This window comes from Dermochelys coriacea, chromosome 3 (genome assembly GCF_009764565.3).
Source record: "Dermochelys coriacea isolate rDerCor1 chromosome 3, rDerCor1.pri.v4, whole genome shotgun sequence".
In the NCBI taxonomy this organism is placed as follows: Eukaryota; Metazoa; Chordata; order Testudines; family Dermochelyidae; genus Dermochelys; species Dermochelys coriacea.
This window is the reverse complement of record NC_050070.1, coordinates 93,003,210-93,025,377: the sequence shown is the minus strand read 5'-3', so window position 1 is coordinate 93,025,377 and position 22,168 is coordinate 93,003,210. Positions and strand designations below refer to the sequence as shown.

Below are 22,168 nucleotides of genomic sequence, written 5' to 3'. Positions count from 1 at the left end.
AACGAAGGGCAACGAAAATGATTAGGGGTCTAGAGCACATGACTTATGAGGAGAGGCTGAGGGAGCTGGGATTGTTTAGTCTGCAGAAGAGAAGAATGAGGGGGGATTTGATAGCTGCTTTCAACTACCTGAAAGGGGGTTTCAAAGAGGATGGCTCTAGACTGTTCTCAATGGTAGCAGATGACAGAACGAGGAGTAATGGTCTCAAGTTGCAATGGGGGAGGTTTAGATTGGATATTAGGAAAAACTTTTTCACTAAGAGGGTGGTGAAACACTGGAATGCGTTACCTAGGGAGGTGGTAGAATCTCCTTCCTTAGAGGTTTTTAAGGTCAGGCTTGACAAAGCCCTAGCTGGGATGATTTAACTGGGACTTGGTCCTGCTTTGAGCAGGGGGTTGGACTAGATGACCTTCTGGGGTCCCTTCCAACCCTGAGATTCTATGATTCTATGATTCCTGTTACTTCACTTGAATACCCAATAATAGTGCAGATGCTAAACTGAAGTTTATCCACATTGCTTTGCTCTTGAAATCGTGGGAGATTTACAGATTTCCTGGTTTCAATCAGGTCAGAAATACTGAGGCAAACACTAAGTTTCTGTTGGGAAATGTTGGTCATTCCAAACATAAATGCTTTGATTTTTTAAATTTTTTTTTGAACTTTAAATGCATGTTCAGTTCAGACATTCAAAGATTCAAATTAAATGTTTTATCCAAATGGGTTCACCTGTTCCTAGTACTAGGACTGGCAAAACATGCAGTCCTTTTTTCATTGCAAGCGCCCATTAACAGGCTGCAGAATCTGGCCCACTGCTATCACAGGGCTATCGCTTCACCACATTCTGTTATTACTCAGTTAAAAGATAAGGAGCTCTAACCAGCATTTTTTAAAACTATTTGTCTCTAACAGAACATATCACACATGTCAGCTTATATCAGCCAGTTGTAATAGGTAAACTCTGCCTCTCCTTTTAGCTGCCCTCAATCACAAGCCCATCTCTGTCTCATAAAAGTTAGTCTTCCATGGATTTTGGACAGCAGCAGAGAATTTTTGGTAGTGATAAAAAACCTCTCCAATAAGTCAGGTTATCTTTGCACCGTAATTTACAAATAAATACGTACAAACCAGAAAATAAGTAGGGAAGCCTGCCTTCCATGGTTACAAATAAAGAACAAGATAAAGCTTGAAAATATTTACTACTAATCATGGAAAATCATGTTAGAGGATCAGTCACTGTGAAACAGGTGAATGGATACAAGCCAATCACAAACGCCATGCTATTCAAAACCCTGCTTCCAGAGAAATTCTCATTCCAAAATACTTGGCTCCAAATTCTCTTGTTCCCTATCTGGCAACCTCCAGAACAAAGGCCTCAAAAAAGTTGCTTATGCTCAAAGACCTCCCTACTTGGCTCTCAAGAGATGAATCAAAAGGATGCATAGGAAATCTAGCAGCTTCCTGGATGCCACCACTGTATAGAAATTTCCATCATGAGGCATCCTGGCCTGGAGACATAAAAAAAGCACTAGACCCATCACTTCCCAGTAAAGCTCAAAAATAACTGAATTTCAAGCTGAATTTATAGTAACTTGTACCTTTTTGTACCTCATGTAGGGCAGAATACAAAAACAACATCTTTGAAGTAAAAGACTACCACTGACTTCAGTAGGCTTTGGCTCAGGTTCTTAAAATGTAAAAGTAACTAAAGAGGAATGAGACTAAAGAGCACTACCAAAAAATAAAAGTGGAGGGGGCAGGGGTAAGTAAATAAAGTCAATGTTCCACACAGGGTTTTAATGTGTCATTATTAAAATGCAAGTGTGTCAATCAACTGTTCTAAAGGGAAAACATTTCACTCCTTTTTCTTAAGCTTGGCATCGTAATGAGTTTCAGAACTAGCCGCTGTGGGACAGAAATAAAAAACAAGTCAGGGCTAGATATATGGTGGGAATGAAGCAGCGAGGCTCGAATTGGTAGGGACTTTGTAAGGAAAGTTGTTTATTAAAAGCCATGGGGGAGGCAACAATGCCAGAAAGCAGCCAGCAAGCAGTCAGGCAGCAGCAGGGATCAGACAGAAGCAACTGGGGAAGAATTGGACACTATTTGCCTGTACATTTAAATCAATAAAATAAATAAAAAGCAGCTGAAACAATTTGGCTACCTCTAGAAAAAAATTCTTTTAACATATTATCCCATTTTAAAACCCCACAATAGGGAAAAAAGTCAACAAAAGATTTGAATGAAAATGTAGAATGTACGGCCCTATTTGCTTACTTGAACACTAAAAGTCTTTCTAAAAAAATCCAGTTGTTCTCTCTGATGTATATTATTGTAAATGAACATGCCCTCAGAATAGACAAAAAGAAAAGGAGTACTTGTGGCACCTTAGAGACTAACAAATTTATTAGAGCATAAGCTTTCGTGAGCTACAGCTCACTTCATCGGATGCATTTGGTGGAAAAAACAGAGGGGAGATTGATATACACACACACAGAGAACATGAAACAATGGGTTTATCATATACACTGTAAGGAGAGTGATCACTTAAGATAAGCCATCACCAGCAGCAGGGGGGGGAAAAGGAGGAAAACCTTTCATGGTGACAAGCAAGGTAGGCTAATTCCAGCAGTTAACAAGAATATCAGAGGAACAGTGGGAGGTGGGGGGGGAGGGAGAAATACCATGGGGAAATAGTTTTACTTTGTGTAATGACTCATCCATTCCCAGTCTCTATTCAAGCCTAAGTTAATTGTATCCAGTTTGCAAATTAATTCCAATTCAGCAGTCTCTCCTTGGAGTCTGGTTTTGAAGCTTTTTTGTTGAAGGATAGCCACTCTTAGGTCTGTGATGTAGAAGCCCTCTACACCAACATTCTACACAGAGATGGACTACAAGCCGTCAGGAACTGTATCCCCGATACTGTCACGGCTAACCTGGTGGCTGAACTTTGTGACTTTGTCCTGACCCATAACTATTTCACATTTGGTGACAATGTATACCTTCAAATCAGCGGCACTGCGATGGGTACCCGCATGGTCCCACAGTATGCCAACATTTTTATGGCTGACTTAGAACAACGCTTCCTCAGCTCTTGTCCCCTAATGCCACTACTCTACTTGCGTTACATTGATGACATCTTCATCATCTGGACCCATGGAAAAGAAGCTCTTGAGGAATTCCACCATGATTTCAACAATTTCCATCCCACCATCAACCTCAGCCTGGACCAGTCCACACAAGAGATCTACTTCCTGGACACTACGGTGCTAATAAGCGATGGTCACATAAACACCACCCTATATCGGAAACCCACTGACTGCTATTCCTACCTACATGCCTCTAGCTTTCATCCAGATCATATCACTCGATCCATTGTCTACAGCCAAGCGCTACGATATAACCGCATTTGCTCCAACCCCTCAGACAGAGACAAACACCTACAAGATCTCTATCATGCATTCCTACAACTACAATACCCACCTGCTGAAGTGAAGAAACAGATTGACAGAGCCAGAAGAGTACCCAGAAGTCACCTACTACAGGACAGGCCCAACAAAGAAAACAACAGAACGCCACTAGCCATCACCTTCAGCCCCCAACTAAAACCTCTCTAACGCATCATCAAGGATCTACAACCTATCCTGAAGGACGACCCATCACTCTCACAGATCTTGGGAGACAGGCCAGTCCTTCCTTACAGACAGCCCCCCAATCTGAAGCAAATACTCACCAGCAACCACACACCACACAACAGAACCACTAACCCAGGAACCTATCCTTGCAACAAAGCCCGTTGCCAACTCTGTCCACATATCTATTCAGGGGATACCATCATAGGGCCTAATCACATCAGCCACACTATCAGAGGCTCGTTCACCTGCGCATCTACCAATGTGATATATGCCATCATGTGCCAGCAATGCCCCTCTGCCATGTACATTGGCCAAACTGGACTGTCTCTATGTAAAAGAATGAATGGACACAAATCAGACGTCAAGAATTGTAACCTTCAAAAACCAGTCGGAGAACACTTCAATCTCTCTGGTCACTCGATCAGAGACCTAAGAGTGGCTATCCTTCAACAAAAAAGCTTCAAAAACAGACTCCAACGAGAGACTGCTGAATTGGAATTAATTTGCAAACTGGATACAATTAACTTAGGCTTGAATAGAGACTGGGAATGGATGAGTCATTACACAAAGTAAAACTATTTCCCCATGGTATTTCTCCCTCCCACCTCACCCCCCACTGTTCCTCTGATATTCTTGTTAACTGCTGGAATTAGCCTACCTTGCTTGTCGCCATGAAAGGTTTTCCTCCTTTCCCCCCCCTGCTGTTGGTGATGGCTTATCTTAAGTGATCACTCTCCTTACAGTGTGTATGATAAACCCATTGTTTCATGTTCTCTCTGTGTGTGTGTGTGTGTGTGTGTGTGTGTGTGTGTGTGTGTGTGTGTGTGTGTGTGTGTGTGTGTGTGTGTGTGTGTGTGTGTATAAATCTCTCCTCTGTTTTTTCCACCAAATGCATCCGATGAAGTGAGCTATAGCTCACGAAAGCTTATGCTCTAATAAATTTGTTAGTCTCTAAGGTGCCACAAGTACTCCTTTTTATTTTGCGAATACAGACTAACACGGCTGCTACTCTGAAACCTGTCAGAATAGACAGAAAATCCACATCAATATGTTGACCTCTTTCTTCAGCATGCATTAATTTGCTTTGTATAAACTGACACATTACACTTTGTAAACATTTGAAAAAAATCTAGGTGCACGAATCCAGGTGCACAGAGCAAGATGCAAGGCACTTTAACAATACAGAGCTATTATATAGCCCTTTTCATCTTCCAAGATCAGTACAAGCATTGACTAATTCATTCTCCCAACTGTATGAAGTGGGCATTATTCCCATTCTACAGACAGGGAAATGGAAGTTGACCTGCACAAATCCACAGAGAAAATGTGTTCCAGAGCCAGGATTAAATTCAGGAGTTCCTGGTTCATCTCCCACCAGGTCCTCAACCGCTAAGCCATTCTTTGCTCTCAACAAGCACAGTGCCATGCAAAACCAGACAAACTCAGGCCACCTTGGTTTTGTTGCATCAGCAGGTCCAGCTTTCTGTACTTACAGTGACTCTGCTACACAACTTATGTTCTGAATATTCTGTTAATTAAGATTTTGAAAGACAGAGCTACTGTGCTCTGGATCACCGACCTGTTCAATATGCCACACTGATGCACTGAAAGGGGACTTCTTTAAATGCTATTCCATTCACTAGGAAATTAGGGGGGGCCCACAAATACTTTGCATCAACAAACTGAGCTTCGTCACCTTCCACGATAATTATTAGCCCCTGGGCAAGAAACCTAACAGTGGTGATTTCTAACACTATTGCAATGTTTAGTCCATTTTTGCCTGTCTGTTCTACCAGACTTGCATACTAATATCTTACAGAGACCATTCTGCCTTTATTAGTTACCTCAGCAAATGCTTCCTAATGGTATTTCCACTGGTTGGGATCTGACATTTTTCAGAGACAGGCATATGAAAACTGGGATCTTCCTCCACAGCAGCTCTCTGTATATTTGCACAGCAGGGAGGAGAAATACTGAGAAATGTGCCAAAATAAATAAAAGCGTTAGCCCTGCCACTGTAGAACAAATTACTCAATACTGTGATCAACAGAAAATGCATCCGATGAAGTGAGCTGTAGCTCACGAAAGCTTATGCTCTAATAAATTTGTTAGTCTCTAAGGTGCCACAAGTACTCCTTTTCTTGTTTCAATAGAAATTTGTTACAAACGTAAGCTGATTTTTAAATCAGAATAAGCATTTACAGAGAGCTAAGGGAGTAAACAAATACAGAAAGAGCCAATAAATTATTCTGTTAAACTAGAAAAGTGTTTGACATTAAGGATTTGCCTTCTCCAAATATTTGGGAGATGTACCCTGACTAAAATACAGAATGGATAGCTAAACTCTTAAATTATCACATCAGTGAATAGAGACAGTAGTTTAAAGACTTGTTGCTATGATGTATGGGCATGTTTAAAGTCTGAGGTAACAGGAGAGCTTTAACAAATGCTCCTGTTAAAGACACTCTAGCAACTTAAAATGAGTATTTTAAGCAATAACAAGAGGCTGTCCAAACATGCATGCATGCATAAATAAATATATAAAATGGATTTTTTTCAAAAAAGCTCTATTTTAAGACTGTTCCGATTACCAGATTTCTGCATACTAGTTCCCAACCCACTGTTATTTCGAAGATAAGATCATATTCTCCTGTGGCAATAGCAAAATCAACTTCACTTTTCCCTTCTCAGGTTTTACTAGTAACCAGTAATCAGTTTCACTGCACATCAAAATTTAGATCAGTATTTTATGTACACTTGATTAAAATCATACAAATATAGTAGGAGAGGGGGAAAGCAAAAGTGATTGTGACATTGGCAAAGGGATAACCATTCATCCTGTTTTCGGGGTGGATGGAGTTGTTTCCATGGCAGTAAGGGCTCCTTTGCTAACTAACCACATCTCCTCATTTTGGTTTTTTTCCCCCCCACACACTTATAAGCTTTGCTGTGATGTTCATCACCTTAGTATCTGAACATCTCACAAACATTAAATTTCCATCTGCCTTTCTAGGCAAGGACAACCATGATACAAAAATACAGAAAAGGGTAACAAATGATTTGGGATATGGAACAGCTTCCATATGAGGAGCAAACAACAAGACTGGGACTTTTCAGCTTGGAAAAGAGACCTCTATCATATCCTCCCTTAGCCATCTATAAAATTATGACTGGTGTGGAGAAAGTAAATAAAAGTGTTATTTACTTCTTCTAAACACAAGAACTAAGAGTTACCAGATGAAATTAATAGGTTTAAAAACAAACAAAAGGAAGTATTTTTCACACAAACACACAGGCCAAGACTAACAGGGTTCAAAAAAGAACTAGATGAATTCATGGAGGATAGGTCCATCAATGACTATTAGCCAAGATGGGCAGGAATGGTGTCCCTAACCTCTGTTGACCAGAAGCTGGGAATAGGCAACGGGAGATGGCTCACTTGATTACCTGTTCTGTTCATTCCCTCTGAAGCACCTGGTATTGGCCACTGTTGGATAACAGGATACTAGGCTAGATGGTCTGACCCCGTATGGCCATTTTTATTATTTCTAACCATCAACTGCAGAAATGTTTTGTGAGTACTAGGCTGAATTGGAAGTAACAATGTACTTTTCCTTTACTTACTCTGAATCTTACGTGATACATACAATAGATAAAAGAGTGTTTTCTGAATTTGACTAATTAATGAACTTTGGAAATTAAAAAAAAAATTCAAGGAGTCCTACTTTATTATAGGTTTCAGAGTAGCAGCCATGTTAGTCTGTATTTGAAAAAAGAAAAGGAGTACTTGTGGCACCTTAGAGACTAACAAATTTATTAGAGCATAAGCTTTCGTGAGCAGATGAAGTGAGCTGTAGCTCACGAAAGCTTATGCTCTAATAAATTTGTTAGTCTCTAAGGTGCCACAAGTACTCCTTTTCTTTCTACTTTATTATACTCAGTGAGCCAAAGTTTTCTGTTTCATTCAACGCCACTGAATCCAATGGAACTGCACAAGTGTCAGTGGGGGAAACATGGTGCAAGTGTGCACATAGGGCCAACGTAAGAAGATGGTGGGCGGGCTGGCGCACGTGCGCTCACACTCTCTCTCTGAAGTGAGCAAGAGCTGATCAGTAGCATCAATTATACTCAAAATGGTAAGCTGGATAATAAGTGTCCTAATAGCTTTTCAATTTAGGAATCAGTCATCGAAGACATATGTTGCAATGCAATAATTTCATGGTAGGCAAATGTCATGTGACAGAGCAATAGGGAGCTGTTCTGCTCAGTTACTACATCTGCTTCCATTGCTCTTGGAATGCAGTTCTTTAGACCAAGGGGTGTGGGGAGATGATCCCATGTATACACTTGCTCCACAAAATTACTGAATTAATTTCAGCATGCTGAAAGGCAGCTATGGCCTGGGTCAAAACAAGGACAATCGTAGGTACAAAGGAGGAAAGGTGGGATTCAGCATCCCCCTCCTCAAAAGAGCTTTCTGCTCCCTTTCCCGCACCCAGCTTATCAGTCTTCTCCCAACATTTCTCCCAAAGGCAGCTCCTGTCTCTGCTCAGTTGGGTGTGTAAGGAGAAACTTTTGTTAACCCAGTACCATGCCTAAACCTCTGCCCACAACAGTTATGCTTATTCCTGAAAGCAGCTAAAATGAGGTCTTTCTGAAGCCTTAGCACAAGTAACTGGCCGGGGAGTGAATGACCATGAATAGTAAACATGACCCTGCACCCTCCTGACGAGCTTTTTCCAAAGCATGCAGTTTTGCAAGATGGAAAGTTTGGCAATAGTTAACTATTGCCATGTGAAATACAACTGGTTAACTGAGGGAAATTCCCTGTCTGACAGGCTGGAAAATTCCACACTTAGCTTGTTCATCAACACCCCCTCCCCCCCCACACACACACACCACTTAACTGCTGAGCAGAAGCTATGTAATACTAACAAATCAGGTATTTAAAAAAAAAAAAAAAAAAGGAAGAAATCTGGGCTCAGTGGACACTTGAATGCCTCTCAACTTCTCCTGCAGACAGAAAGTTGGTCACTGGACATCTGCAGTTATCTGTTGGAGACCTCCTCAAGACCCTAGGTAAATATGAATCTAGGTGTAATTTGAGGTGCCCTACTAACCTGTTGCAGACATGTGCAAGTGCTGGAGACTAAATAATGTAGAAGCTTTGAGTGAAAGCATTTTTGTTTGCATCAACTATTTATTGACCTGAAGCCGTGTCCCCATTGATTTATTTCCTGCCATCACCTCACAGAGTAAAGTTACCAAGAGTATGGAGTTCAGGAAAACCCCAGATGACAGGTGAAGCAACAGTGGAGGGATGGGGGTAAGAATGGAGGTCTGTGGATAGACAGTATTTGGACAACAAAGTGACTTCGGACAGGCCTGTTGATAAGTGAGCAAGACTACCCAGTATGCTAAACAACGAGCCCTACGCAGTTGCCTACTTAGCCCCAGCCTAATGCTACACCTAATTCAAAACACTGGAAGGGAAAGCCCTTGTGCTTTGGACCTCAGAGCAATGGGAGATAGCATCAGAAATACCACAAGCTAGCATGAACCACTTATACACTTTATGTTAACTAGAGCAGTGGTTCTCAAACTAGGGCCGCCACTTGTTCAGGGAAAGCCCCTGGCAGGTTCCACTGATTGTGGCTCCCACTGTCCACGGTTCGCCGCTCCAGGCCAATGGGGGCTGTGGGAAGTGGCACGGGCCGAGGGATGTGCTGGCTGCCCTTCCTGCAGCCCCCATTGGCCTGGAGCGGCAAACTGCTGCCAGCGGGAGCCATGATCAGTGGAACCTGCGGTTGCGGCACATAAACAAACCGGCCTGGCCTGCCAGGGGCTTTCCCTGAACAAGCGGTGGCCCTAGTTTGAAGACCACTGAACTAGAGCACCTCTGTGACCCTTTACGACCCTCAACAAATTCAGATAGAATGTGCAATTCCCCCTCAATACAATTTTGATTCACAACCTATAGCCTATATTGGCAATCAAATGCCTAGAATCTGCAACAGTAACAGCACAGTCAACTATGAATGTGGGCGTTGATTGCCCAAACCCAGATTCTGGTTAGCCAGCTGGGGCTTACAATAGTAATATAAACAACAGTGTAACATGAATAGCCCAAGGCCCCACTGAGGATTGTAGTCCCATAGTGCTAGACATGACTCCTGCCATAAAGAGTATACACGTCAATGTACAGCAAGTGGATGCAGAAAACAGCGAAAGCTAAGTGAAAAGGGAGACCAAAGGTAATGAGGTACCAGCAATGAACTTTACTGTAATAGCAACAAGCCACACAGGCATGAGAGTTATTAGACTATTGTCAAACTTCTTAGGCCAATGAAGACTAAGACCAAAGGTGGTCTTAGTCTCACAACACTTCAGAAGCTTGCTCCAAGTAGCTTCCTAATGTACAGCTCTTTCTATGCTGCTGAGGGCTAGGTCTGACAATTTATTCTGTTTCTAAGAGACAGAATTGACTAGATGACTTTTCTATGCCATACACCAATTGCTCCGAGGTACAAACCACATAACAGAGAGGTTATTTTACCTCTATATTTGGCATGGGAGTGACCACTACTGGAATACTATGTCCATTTCTGGTGCTCACAATTCAAGAAGGATATTGATACATTGGAGAGAGTTCATAGTTGAGCCACGAGAACAATTAAAGGATTAGAAAGCATGCCTTATAGCGACAGACTGAATAGATTGAGCTCTTTGAGTCTAACAAAGAAGATTAATGGGTGACTTGATTACAGTCTATAACTACATGGGGAACAAATATTTAATAATGGGGTTTTCAACTAATAGAGGATATTACCCGATCAGAGGGCTGGAAGTGAAGCTAGACAAACTGAAAATGAGGCTTACATTTCTAATGATGAAAGTGAACAACATGTACAATTAACCAAGGGTCCTGGTGGATTCTCCATCACAGACAATTTGATGCATTTCTAAAAGATCGGCTCTAGGAATTATTTCGGGGCGATTCTATGGCCTGTGCTCTGCAGAGGGTGGTCCCTTCAGGGCTCATAATCTATGAATCTAGTGAGAGACAGAGACAACTTTTGGTCTCATGGTCTTTCCAATACAGCAGAAGTGTGCCTCAGCATCCCAACACCACACGGGTGCTTTTATGCTGCTAATAGCCAGGTCTGGCAACAGAAACAGAGGTAGAACTCATCAGATTGACTTTCTGTATGCCACACCCAAATTTCTAGGAGGCATAAACCACCTTCTTATATATGATTTGTTTTCCTTTCTGACAATCTCCTGCCATTTTTGATTATTGTCTGCTTTGGAATGGCCTATTAAAAGGTTCCATTCTGCATACTGTCACCAATCTGTATATGAACTTATGTCAAGAGAAGCATGAAAATCCTTTCAAACCAGATATTTATGCAAAACAGAGATGAGAACATTAGAGTCAGAGGAACTGTCAAACAATGGGTTTCTTTTTAAGAGCTCTTAATTCAAGTATTTGTCAGTCATGCTTTGTGAGCATTCCCCACTTCAATATGGATTCATCTTCGACTGGATTACGATCAGAATTGACCTCACAAATGTTACTTAGCCATGCGAGCTGTATTCCATACACTGTGTACTGTATCAGCTTGTTTCTGGATGCAATATACAAGTCCTGCTGGATGCAATATACAAGTTCTCTTTGCACATGCATTTGTGTAGAATCTATATTCAAATATTTTACTTATTCATACTAATGGAATATACAAGTAACAAAATATACAAACATACATAGACACACACACACACACACACACACACACACACACACACACACACACACACGTTTGTATATGCCACCCTCTCTGCCCAGGAACACTTCCACTTGGCATAGGGTCAATCTTCTGGTACTCTAGGCTCAGTGACAACCCCTAATAAGTTTAACACCGCCAGCCAGGGTGAATTGGGGAATTGTATCTGGGCCCCATACTAGTTCTTATCCCCTCTATCTGCCTTGGGCATTAGTTAATGGGCTTTAGTCTGCATGGTCATCCAGACCAGGCAGCTAATCAGACTTAAGGTGACTCCTTGTATCTCTAAAGAGCATCAATGTTATTCCCACAGTTTACCTGAAATTCATTGTATTTTTTCACTTTGACATTCAGAGCACTGGGCAATAATTAAACTGTGTCAATTACCCATCTCAGAGCTCTGTGATACTTTATTTTAATGAAATGGTCACATTCCACTCGACCAAGCAGTTTTAAATCAGCCTTAGACACTGGCCAATTCAGAATGCTGTTCTTACCCTTGTGAGGGGGTGGAGTAGGGGTGAGTGGCACCCACCACAGTGTGATCTACAGTGCAGGAAGGCCCCAGCTCATTTCCAAAGTCACCACCACTCTTTCAGAGCTGGGTAGTGCCTCATCCAGTGATGGCTTAATCTCTGCTTTGAGCCACAGCCTGATCAATCCAGTGCTTAGAGCTACTGTCAATCCTGGAGTTATGAATTTGGCTTGATGACTTCCCATATTATGTTAGGACATATTAACAGTTCAGAGGCAGTTCATCTTTAGCAAGTGGTGCAGCAGGAGGCCTGAGCACCTGATGCCAATACTCAAGGCCCAGAAAAGGTATTGGAGGATATAGACGATGGAATGACGACCAAGAAATTTGGAATCCACTAAAAAAATGACTTAACTATATTAAACTCATGGTTTTGGGAAAGAGGTTCTGGCAGGCCCATTTAGAGATGTCAATAAAGTGTGCACAAAAACAAATATTTTGGTGATTTCATTAATCTTGGTCCAAATTCTGCTTTCTTACAGTCAGCACAATGTAAGACAGCAAGTACTTTATCCATATGGCAGAGTAATGGGGAAATTGCCAATCAGACTTAGAAAATGAGTCTATTTATTGACAACCATTTTTCTAGTAGCAATCAGGCAATACCTAAAAATTAGATGGGGGCTTTATCTCATAGAAAAATGCTTGTTGAATCACAGAAGCTGTCAATACAGTTAATCTCTGATGAAACACTCTTTTCAAAGAGTTACATTGTTGTTTTCAATGATAATTTTGTTACTGCTCTATAGAATAATCCCAAATGTTTTGGTCATGCTACAGGATTTAGTATTTCCCAATATGATCTCATCCCTTTCTTCTGGTAAAATATGAGTGAAGGAGTAGCTTTTTATCTATACACGCTGTTATGGTGGTGAACCGCTACTAATAAAATATGCAGGGTAAAAGCTACATGTAACATACCATAACATGAAATAATCTTGTATCACAAAGCTATAAGGAGCTGTTTCTTTTAATAGCTCTACAAATTTAAAAATCTTCATCTTCACACAGAATACGGTAGCACTTCTAACCTTTAATCTTTATGAATGCAACACCACTAATATTGCCAGTAAGCTAAACAAACTGCTGCTAGTATAGAAAAAGAAATCAGAAAAGGACAAATGCATACAATGTTTGGTCAAAGGGGTAGGAGATTGTATTTTCAGATTTTCCAACATTTAAAGACTGATAATGACCTATTTGGACAGATCCCTTCTACCAATGCAGCTTTGTCCCTTGCAATGGATGAGCTATTGATCCCGTCTAAATTTCAAGCCATGTAAGTGATGGGACTTCTACCACATCCCTGGGGCAACAATTCAGCAGTTTAATAGAACTCACTGTTAGGAATACTTTCCAAATATTCATGCTCAATTTTCTTTTCCTCTGTTTCAGCATATTAGTTGTAGTTAATCTCTTCTCTCTATTCTTTTAAAGGCATTAATACATAACATGAATACAATTATGACTATGTAGAAAATCTCTCTCACCCCCTCAACCATACCATAAAAACAATTAGAAGTTCCTTTACACTGCATGATAATCAGTATAAACTATCACAATACTGGAGCTAATTGAGTTATTCATTGTGAGTAAGTTATGAGGAACTTAGACCATTTTCTGTTCACATATTTGCAAATTCATCATGAATTCTGTAGCTCTATTGGTTATTCATAAGTATTTGTCAAGGTCAAATAAAATTCAGTTTATGGATTGTTCACAAACTCTTCAGATTGATTGGTTATTTAGCATTTGTAGTGTGTGATTGGTTGTCTGAGTCGCATACTATTTCTGCTCCGAGTGAATGATACTTTATAATGAAGAATAGCAAACAGTGAACAGAGAATATGGAACAACATTCTTGTGGAACACATTTATAGATGTGTTATGATTCAAGCTAAAAATTAATGAAAAAAATGATTGTTATCTGGATACTCATGACTGATCCAAAGACCGGTAGCCAAATGGATGTGTCAAACTTTGTTGATAAAAATATTCTCAAAATCGCTTTTTATATTGCTGGACCAGCTTGTACAGAGCAGTGAAACCTCTTTAGAAATTTTCCATACCCTTAGGTATATTACACACACCGAAATACGTGAAAGGTCTTCTAAATTAATAAATCAGAAAGGAACAATGGTACAAAGATAAACAATGCATCCAAAGGTATGAATCAACCTATAATGCAGAGTTTATGATTCCTAATAAAGAAATAGCTATGGCAAATAGATACAACTCTAATGCACTAACCTATGAAATCAGGTTATATGTTCGAAGGGACAATCAACAAAGGGTACAATTTTCAAAAGCACCTAAGTGAGTTAGGAGCCTAAGCCCCATTGACTTAATAGTATTTGGGAGCCTAACTTACATTTGAAAATGGAATTTACGTGCTTTTGAAAGTTTTACCTGAAATCTCAATTATTGTAAAATATATTTAAAATTGGTTTCAGACACCACACCTACTTCCAAGAACCTCTGTCAGTTGAGATTTTATAAAGACCTGTTCAGTTTTTTACATGTTTTTTGTTTTCCTCTTTGCCATGTGAAAGACCCACACTAAGAGGAAATTGACTATGTAGAGGGAAACATGGAACTGATTCTACAATAAGAGAGAAAAATATTTTTCCTCTCAGCTCTTTCAGTTGTAGTAAACTTAAGTAAATATTTAGAAGTGCGATTTAACTTACAGTGTTCCTTAAGTTTCTATTTTACAGTACTGTACAGAAAGATGAAGCATCATGCTGAAGAAATGGAAGAGGAATGCAGCAATGTTCTTTGTAGTTCTTTGGCTGCACTCTCGCCATTGTCTGCATAGCAGCCATTTGTTCTGTAAATCTTTTTCCTCTTTAATTTATTTATATACATTGTGTGCATCTGATTTGTGCCTTTTTCCTCCCGAAGTAACATACAGTAAACTGATGTATCTACAGTACCTCTATTTGGTTGTTTCCTAAGAATACAACTATTTTGAGAAAATTGAGAGTAAATATTGGTTTTCTATAGCCATTAATAAGCAGTTGATATAACTACCACCACAGTATATGTATAATATAACATTTGCCTTTTTCTTTAATTGCATCCCCAGACTGGGCTTAAACAGAAGAAATTCCTTTGAAGTAAGGTTTTTTTCATTAAACTAAATTTTAAAAAAACCACCCACTGTTTTGGAACAGTGTCATCAAGGTCTAAGACTCCATGACTTCCACTAATATTGTGCATTAAATATTGTGTTTATTTTGTTTTTTCTCAGTTGAAAAAGTGCACTTATAACTTGCACTTACTGAATGCACATCAGTTACTGGAGCCTGAACAATGGAATAACCAGAGATTATTGCGTTCTTAACACAATGCCTCTTTCTGTGATTGAGGGGGAAAAAAAAAAACCACACACCACTCTCCTTTCCTTAATGCCCATTTGTAATTGTATCCCAGAGATGTGTGCAAATGTGAAGTGATCAAAAATAAAATGGGGGTTTAATAAATCTCAGTAAGGAGCTGTACAGAAAGCAGCACTGTTTATTTAGAAAAAATTGCAAGAAAATTGCTCCTTTTCAACTCACAAAAAACTAGTTTTACTAATATATCCTTGACCCTCTGGATTATGAATGGTAGTTATGTTCCCTATCAGAAAGTCAATTTTTTTTTTTCTGTTGACCAGCTTCATATTCCTGCCTGGCTCTATATCCTGGGAAGTTTAGCTTACGTTTTTACTCCGTATCTACTCTTTTTACATCCCACTCAAAAGCTGCTCTTGCTCCTAGATGGACGGACATGATCTAAAGGAGCATCATTTCTAGATCAACAGTTCTCAAACTTCATTGCACTGAGATCCCCTTCTGACAACAAAAAAGTACTACATGACGCCAGGGCCCTGTGTTACTCTAGAAGAGTTAATATTTTAAATTTAAAAATGCATTAAAAGGATGCATCTACAAAAAAACACTATCCACTAAATATTTAAACTCACAATACAATCGCAAGACAATCTTTCTAGTCCAGCAGTAAAAAAATAAAATAAAATGCATAAAATACGTACCTAATGGGAGTGATGAGCTTGTACTGATGAACACAAATCCTTGAAGTGGGGCTCTTTGTGACTGAGGTAAAGACTTGTCATCTTTATCAGTGAAATGGATCTTGTATGTGTTTTTCAGGAAAGTCACTGCTGAAAAGCTAGCTTCACACAGGTGGCATGAGTGGTCAATGCTGCAGATAACAGCTCTGTATGTTCTTCTCACACACAAATCCAGAAGTTAGCAAAAAGTTGTTCAGAAAAATCTCAGCATCAATGTCACATCCATTAATGCTTTTTTCACTGTAAGTTGGAGTTGCCAACTTTCATGCGGTAAATAAGCACCCCGACTGTCACAATAAGCCAAAAATCAAGCTAATCCCTTTCAAAACAAGGCCAAAAATAAGCCAATCCCTAAGAACCCCAACACTCTATGTGATTAGTTTCCCCTGGCGTGCAGTCTGGGTACTGTGGTGGGTCCGCTGTGCGCCCCTGACTCTCCCTCCGCCTTGTCCCTGCTTGCTCCTGCTTGCCAGGAGCCAATAATTATTAAAAAAAAAACAAAAAAAACAAAAAACAGAATACCCACACACAAACACCCCACATGCAACAAGCTACAAGCCAAAAAACTAGCCAACAAGCAACTCACAAGCTCAAAAAAGCGCCCCATTTCTGTGGGGGTTTTTTTAGTAGGTTTGGCATGTCTGCTGTAAGTGCCATAACAGCATTTGCAGTCGTTCTGCATTAAAGGGATTTCCAATCCATGCCACTGTTCTCCGATCCTCTTCAGGAAATGCTACCAAAACTGCAGTTTAAGGCTTTCCAGGTGGCTGATGATAATGGCCTGCAAGTCATGCTTCGGGCAAGGCGTTTTCATTCAAAAATGCAACCAGTTTAAAAAAAAATGCTTTGATATTGCCAATGTCCACATGAGCATACCACAAAAAAAGTTTCTTGATCCAACTTTCAATTTTGTCAGTGACAGAAAAGATAGAAGTGTCTTGCCCTTGAAGGTAGTTCAAACATTTAGACATTCAAAAATGTCTGCCAAGTAAGCTAGCAAAGTAAGCCATTTCGTATTTGCAAACTTGCGCCAGCAGGGAATCTTTGTCTGAAAGAAATTCTCACTTCCTCTCCGAGCTCAAACGAACGATTGAGAACCTTTCCCGAAGACAACCAGCAAACTTGTGTGGTAAAGTGATGGTGCTCGGCTCCCATCTCATCACACAAAACTCCAAACAGACACACACTTGTTGAGCTACACTTGATGAAGATGACTGTGTGAATGGGTGGCCCCCCCGTTTTTTTTTTTGACGCAACTAGAGCTTGCCTGTGTAGAATACCATGAGTTCAAACTGCTTGTGGTGCAACAGCCTGCACTTGGGTGACTAGCCTGCTGGGTTTTTTTTTTCCAGTCATTGCATGAGCACCATTAATGCAAATTTCTACACAGCACTGCCATTTCAAGCCAAAACGAGAGGGGAAAAAAGCTTCCAAAAGCACAAAGAGCTGTGGTAATGACTGGCAGAATAGATATTCCTCTTGGAATTTTACATCTCAGCATCTGAGCAGCACCCAACACATATGTCATTTTGTCAAGTTGAATGGGACGGGGGGGAAAAAGGACTTTGCTTGATTTTGGTGATCACTTGTTCAGTCATGTCATTTGCCATACTGTGAATACCCTTGGCAAAAGGGTCATTAGATACAGGAATCAAATTGAATCAAGTAGAGTTCCTGGACCTTGCCCCAACATAATCAAATCCATTTCCTTGGTACATGGAATACTCCTGAGGGCATTCTGCGTCAAATTAAAAATTCTGAAATATTCTGCAAATTGTATTTGTCAATAAATAAATGCAGAGGCTCCAGCATGGCAGTGGGGAGCACAGGCCACTGGCTGCATGAAGGAGAGAGAACATCCTGTAGCTTCCCCACTCCTGGGACATGGACTCAGTGGTGAGTACCTGTACATTCTGTACCTGACTCCGACACAACACAAGGCCTGGGTCTGCCCAGAAACACTCTGGGGCCCTGCCCCTCTGTGCCAGGTGCAGGGCAGGCAGGCAGACAAGATCCAAGTGTGGAGCGGCTCAGGGTGGAGGGATCCAGGTGTGGGGTGAGAGGGTTCTATGTGGGACAGCGTGGGTGCAGGCAGCTCAATGGGGGGGTCCTAAGTTTGGGGGAGGATCTGGATGCACCAAGGCTCATCAGGGAGTTCCAGGTGCAGGGGCAATGGGACTCTGCAGGGGCTTCCTGAAAGTGGTTGGGGCTCAGTAGAGCGGTCTGGATGCAGCGAGTTGGGGGTCAGTGGTGTGGGGTGGTCAGGGTGTAGGGGGCTCCAGATGCAGGAGCTGAGATTCAATGGGTTGTGGTTTGGGTATGGAGGGCTAGGGGGGTTCTTGGTGTATGGGGTGAGGCTTGGCGGCGGTGTCCGAGTATGGGAGGTCTGGATACATGGGGGTTGGGCAGATGGGGGGGAGCAGCTCCCCATGCAGTGACCTCTCCTCCCCTGGAGAGGAGGAGCAATGGGAGCAGGAAGCAGAGGAGAATGCTGAGCTTCCTGCAGCTGGGGGATGTTTCTGGGCATGGGTCTGACACAGCCCAAGCCATTCCTTGTGCTGGAAGAGGAAGTCCCATCCTCCTGTCTCCAGCCCAGCCAGGACTAGCTACTGATCCTGGCTGACAGTAGGAGCCACTGGCTGGGGTGTCCCCAACCCTGTGGCGATTTACCTCTCAGCCAGCTGCTCTGGGTGCCTGAAACATTGCACCTGCATAGCTAGGGAATGGTGCATGACTGATCTTGCAGCTTTCTTTTGCTTCCCCGTCAGAAAGTCATTTTTCTGCAGGGAAGCAAAGAAATCTGTGGGTGACATGAATATGAATTCTGCACCCCAACTAAATCTTGCACTAGGGCCCCAGGAGCAGCTACCAGGAGCTGACACCTGGCCCCTGCTCTGCCAGCAGGAGCTGACTGTCCCCAGCCACCCGCTGCTCCAAAGCCCCTGGGGAAATTGCTGCTCTGACAGCCTACAGGACTGCTCCAGGACCAGCCATACTAGCTGCTGCTTGGGTGACCCCCAGGGCCAGCTGGCCCTGGGGCTGCCCAAACAGCAGCCAGGGCAGCTGGCCTCAGGGCTAGTTGCTTGGGTTGCCCTGGGATCAGCCACACCAGCTGCTGCAAAAGTCAATGAGGTCCTGGAGGAAATCCATGACTTCTGTGAGAGACTCACAGCCTTACTCATGGGCTCTCATTTGCTGTAGTAGCCATTTTCAGTACTGTTTTCTGGCCCTTTAGCTCTCAGCTGTCACTGGGAAAAAAAAATCTAGTGGTTTTGTTTGTTTGAAGAGAGCTGTGCCATGTCTTCAAGCGCCACAACATTTTTGATGGTTTTAAGTTCTCCCTTTGCCAATACTTCACCACATGCTATGGCCACAGGCCCCTCCTCAAAATCAGCCTCTGTAAATCCATATTCCAAATTGTATTTGTGGTTTTTTTGTTTGTTTGGTTTTTTTTTTTTTTTTTTTTTTTTTTTTTTTTTTTTTTTACCACCACACTGTTGCTCAGATCCTCATGGTCAGCCCTTCTTTTGCCACACATGGCAATCGACCCCTCTTCATTACACCACATTTCTTCAGAAAATGGTCCATTGCTAAACTTATTTCTACAACAACTTTTAAAACTGGCTTTAACCACAAGGTGCTAAGTAGGTTGCTAGGTAACTATTTCAGACAGCTCCAACAGGCATGTGCCTGAGAAGAGGAAATGACGCATTATAAAATAAAATAGATGTAATTTAATAGAACTACTTTTATTGTTATTTGCCTTTGCCTAGGTGACCCCATTAAAACCAACTCAGTTTGAGAACCACTGTCCTAGATCACTCTCAGTGGTACTTCATGAGAGCACTGAAAAATATGCAAAACAGAAGCAAGGGCAACAGTTTTCTTAGAGACAGGTCTCATTTCAGCTATTCACCCAGCACACACACACACACACACACACACACACACACACAAAAAGAAGTCTCACATCCTGCTATTGAGAGCCCAGGAAAAAGACATTTCTACAATTGCTTTTTAAATGGGCTTGTGACATTGACTGTCTACTTGGAGAATGTGGAACTCGCGTCTGTTTGAGGAACAGTCAACAAAATACATTACAGCAGTTCATGAACAGTTCATGTGAAGATTAGTTCATTAACTACTGATTACAGCTTAACTGAGCATAAGCCAGAAGCTATTGATAAATCAATTAAGATCTGGCTGATCAAATGCTTTAAAGAGTGTTTTAAATTTATTTGAAGAGACATTTAAGCTGTGCTTTACCCCTCTCTGCCTTATATAAACTTGTTTAAGGATTGAGTGGCTGGGGAAGTGAGACTATTAAAGGACCAAAAGCAGCACTGAATGCCAATCTCATGCAGTGCAAGGGCCAAATGAGAGTAGCCTATCCCAAATCCTCTGTCCATCTGCCCGGTTGTCTGCCTTTTGGGATTCCAACCCTTTATTCCTTCACTTTTGGGGTTCTCTTTCTGCCTTCTTCCTCTAGATCAGGAGTCGGCAACCTACAGCACACAAGCTGATGTTTAATGGCACGCTGCTGCCTGCTGGGTCCCAGCCACCAGCCCTGCTCAGCCCACTGCCAAACCCAGGCAGGGACCCCCACAGGCAGCAGCATGCCATTAAAAAGCCTCCCCGTGCTGGGGCAGTGTGAAGAAGCTTGGTCCTGCTGGCTGCTGCTGCAGGGCAGGTAACCGCCCCCGCCTCTTCCCCTAGCATGTGGGGTTCCTGCCCCTCCTCCTCTCCCTTCCTGCTGCCAATCAGCTGATGGCCCTTGTGTGGGAGGGGGAGAAGCAGAGCTGCAGCGCACTCGCTGCTCCGGGGAGGAGGTGGAGAAGGGGTGGGGATGGGGCCTTGGAGAAGAGGGGTGGAATCAGGGCATATCCCCTCCAGCCCGCTGCTGTGAGCCACTCAGGGCAAGGAGCACCCCCACAACCCCAGCCCACACCCCCAGCCTCCTGCCCTGACTCCTGCACCCCCCTCAAACCCAGCCTCCTGCACTCTCCTCACATGCCCCCAGCCCCATGTTCTGACTCTTGCACCCCCCACATTCCCACCCCCACCCTGAGCACCAAACAGAAGCTCCTCCACCCCCTCTAACCCCCCCCACATTCCCACCTGCACCCCTCACACCAAATGGTAATTGCCCAGGTAAGCACTCCACCTCCAAACCTCCTGCCCCAATCCTGAGCCCCATTCTAGCTTCTGGCCAGACCCTACACCCTAACCCCCAGCCTGCTCCTTCACCCCCCAGCCCTGTGCTCAGTGTACTCCCACCCTCAGCTCAGTGCAGAGAGAGAGAATATATGGGCTAGAACCAGGGAGAAGGTATGTGGGCAGGGCCGGGATCCCAGACTGGCAGCGGGCTGAGTGGCAGCAGGCTGAGCTGCTCAGCCCACTGCCAGTCTGCGGTTCTGGCTACCAGCCCCTTGCCAGCCGGGGTCTGGGCCGCTTGCCCTGCTCAGCCTGCTGCCAGCCTAGGTGAATGGAACCCCAGGCTGGCAGCAGGCTGAATGGGCCAGTGGCATAAGATCAGCATTTTAATTTTAAATGAAGCTTCTTAAACATTTTGAAAACCTTGTTTACTTTACATACAATAGTTTTGTTATATAATATATTGATTTATAGAGAGACCTTCTAAAAACGTTAAAATGCATTACTGGCACACGAAACCTTAAAGTGAATAAATGAAGACTCGGCACACCACTTCTGAAAGGTTGCCGACCCCTGCTGTAGATCTAGTCCTCCTTCACTGATTTTTATTCCTGCTCCTCTCCCTGCTGTTCAGCCATTCTTCCTTTCCATAAATCCCCTTTTTCAGCTTTGATTCCATTTGTCTGGACTTCTCACCCTTTCTTTCTCCCTGTTAAAACTAGACCAGACCCATGGTCCAAGTAGACCACTATCTTGTCTCTGACTATGATCAGTACCAGATGCTTCAGAGAAAGTATGATAGTCCATATTTGTCCATATTGGGGATTAACTTGCTGTGATGCAAGGGACAAAACCCAGGGCAAGGAGGATTTAAAGCTTTGAAGCTGGCCCTGCCCTGGAATACCTGCCAGCAATATCAAGTCCAGAGAGAGGGCCCTCTGAGTGTAGTCTGAAGTCATCCTTTTTATTCCCTCCACACAGACAC

At 42.4% G+C, this 22,168-nt stretch overlaps 1 long non-coding RNA gene across 1 annotated transcript; it reads left to right on the top strand.

Annotated features, from left to right (window-relative positions):
- Positions 1-8,563: 8,563 nt before the first annotated feature.
- Positions 8,564-16,394, top strand: LOC122459335. Its single transcript, XR_006279950.1, has 3 exons — positions 8,564-8,711; positions 14,655-14,783; positions 15,716-16,394. It is a non-coding gene; the product is annotated as an uncharacterized LOC122459335 (long non-coding RNA).
- The last annotated feature ends 5,774 nt before the right edge of the window (positions 16,395-22,168 follow it).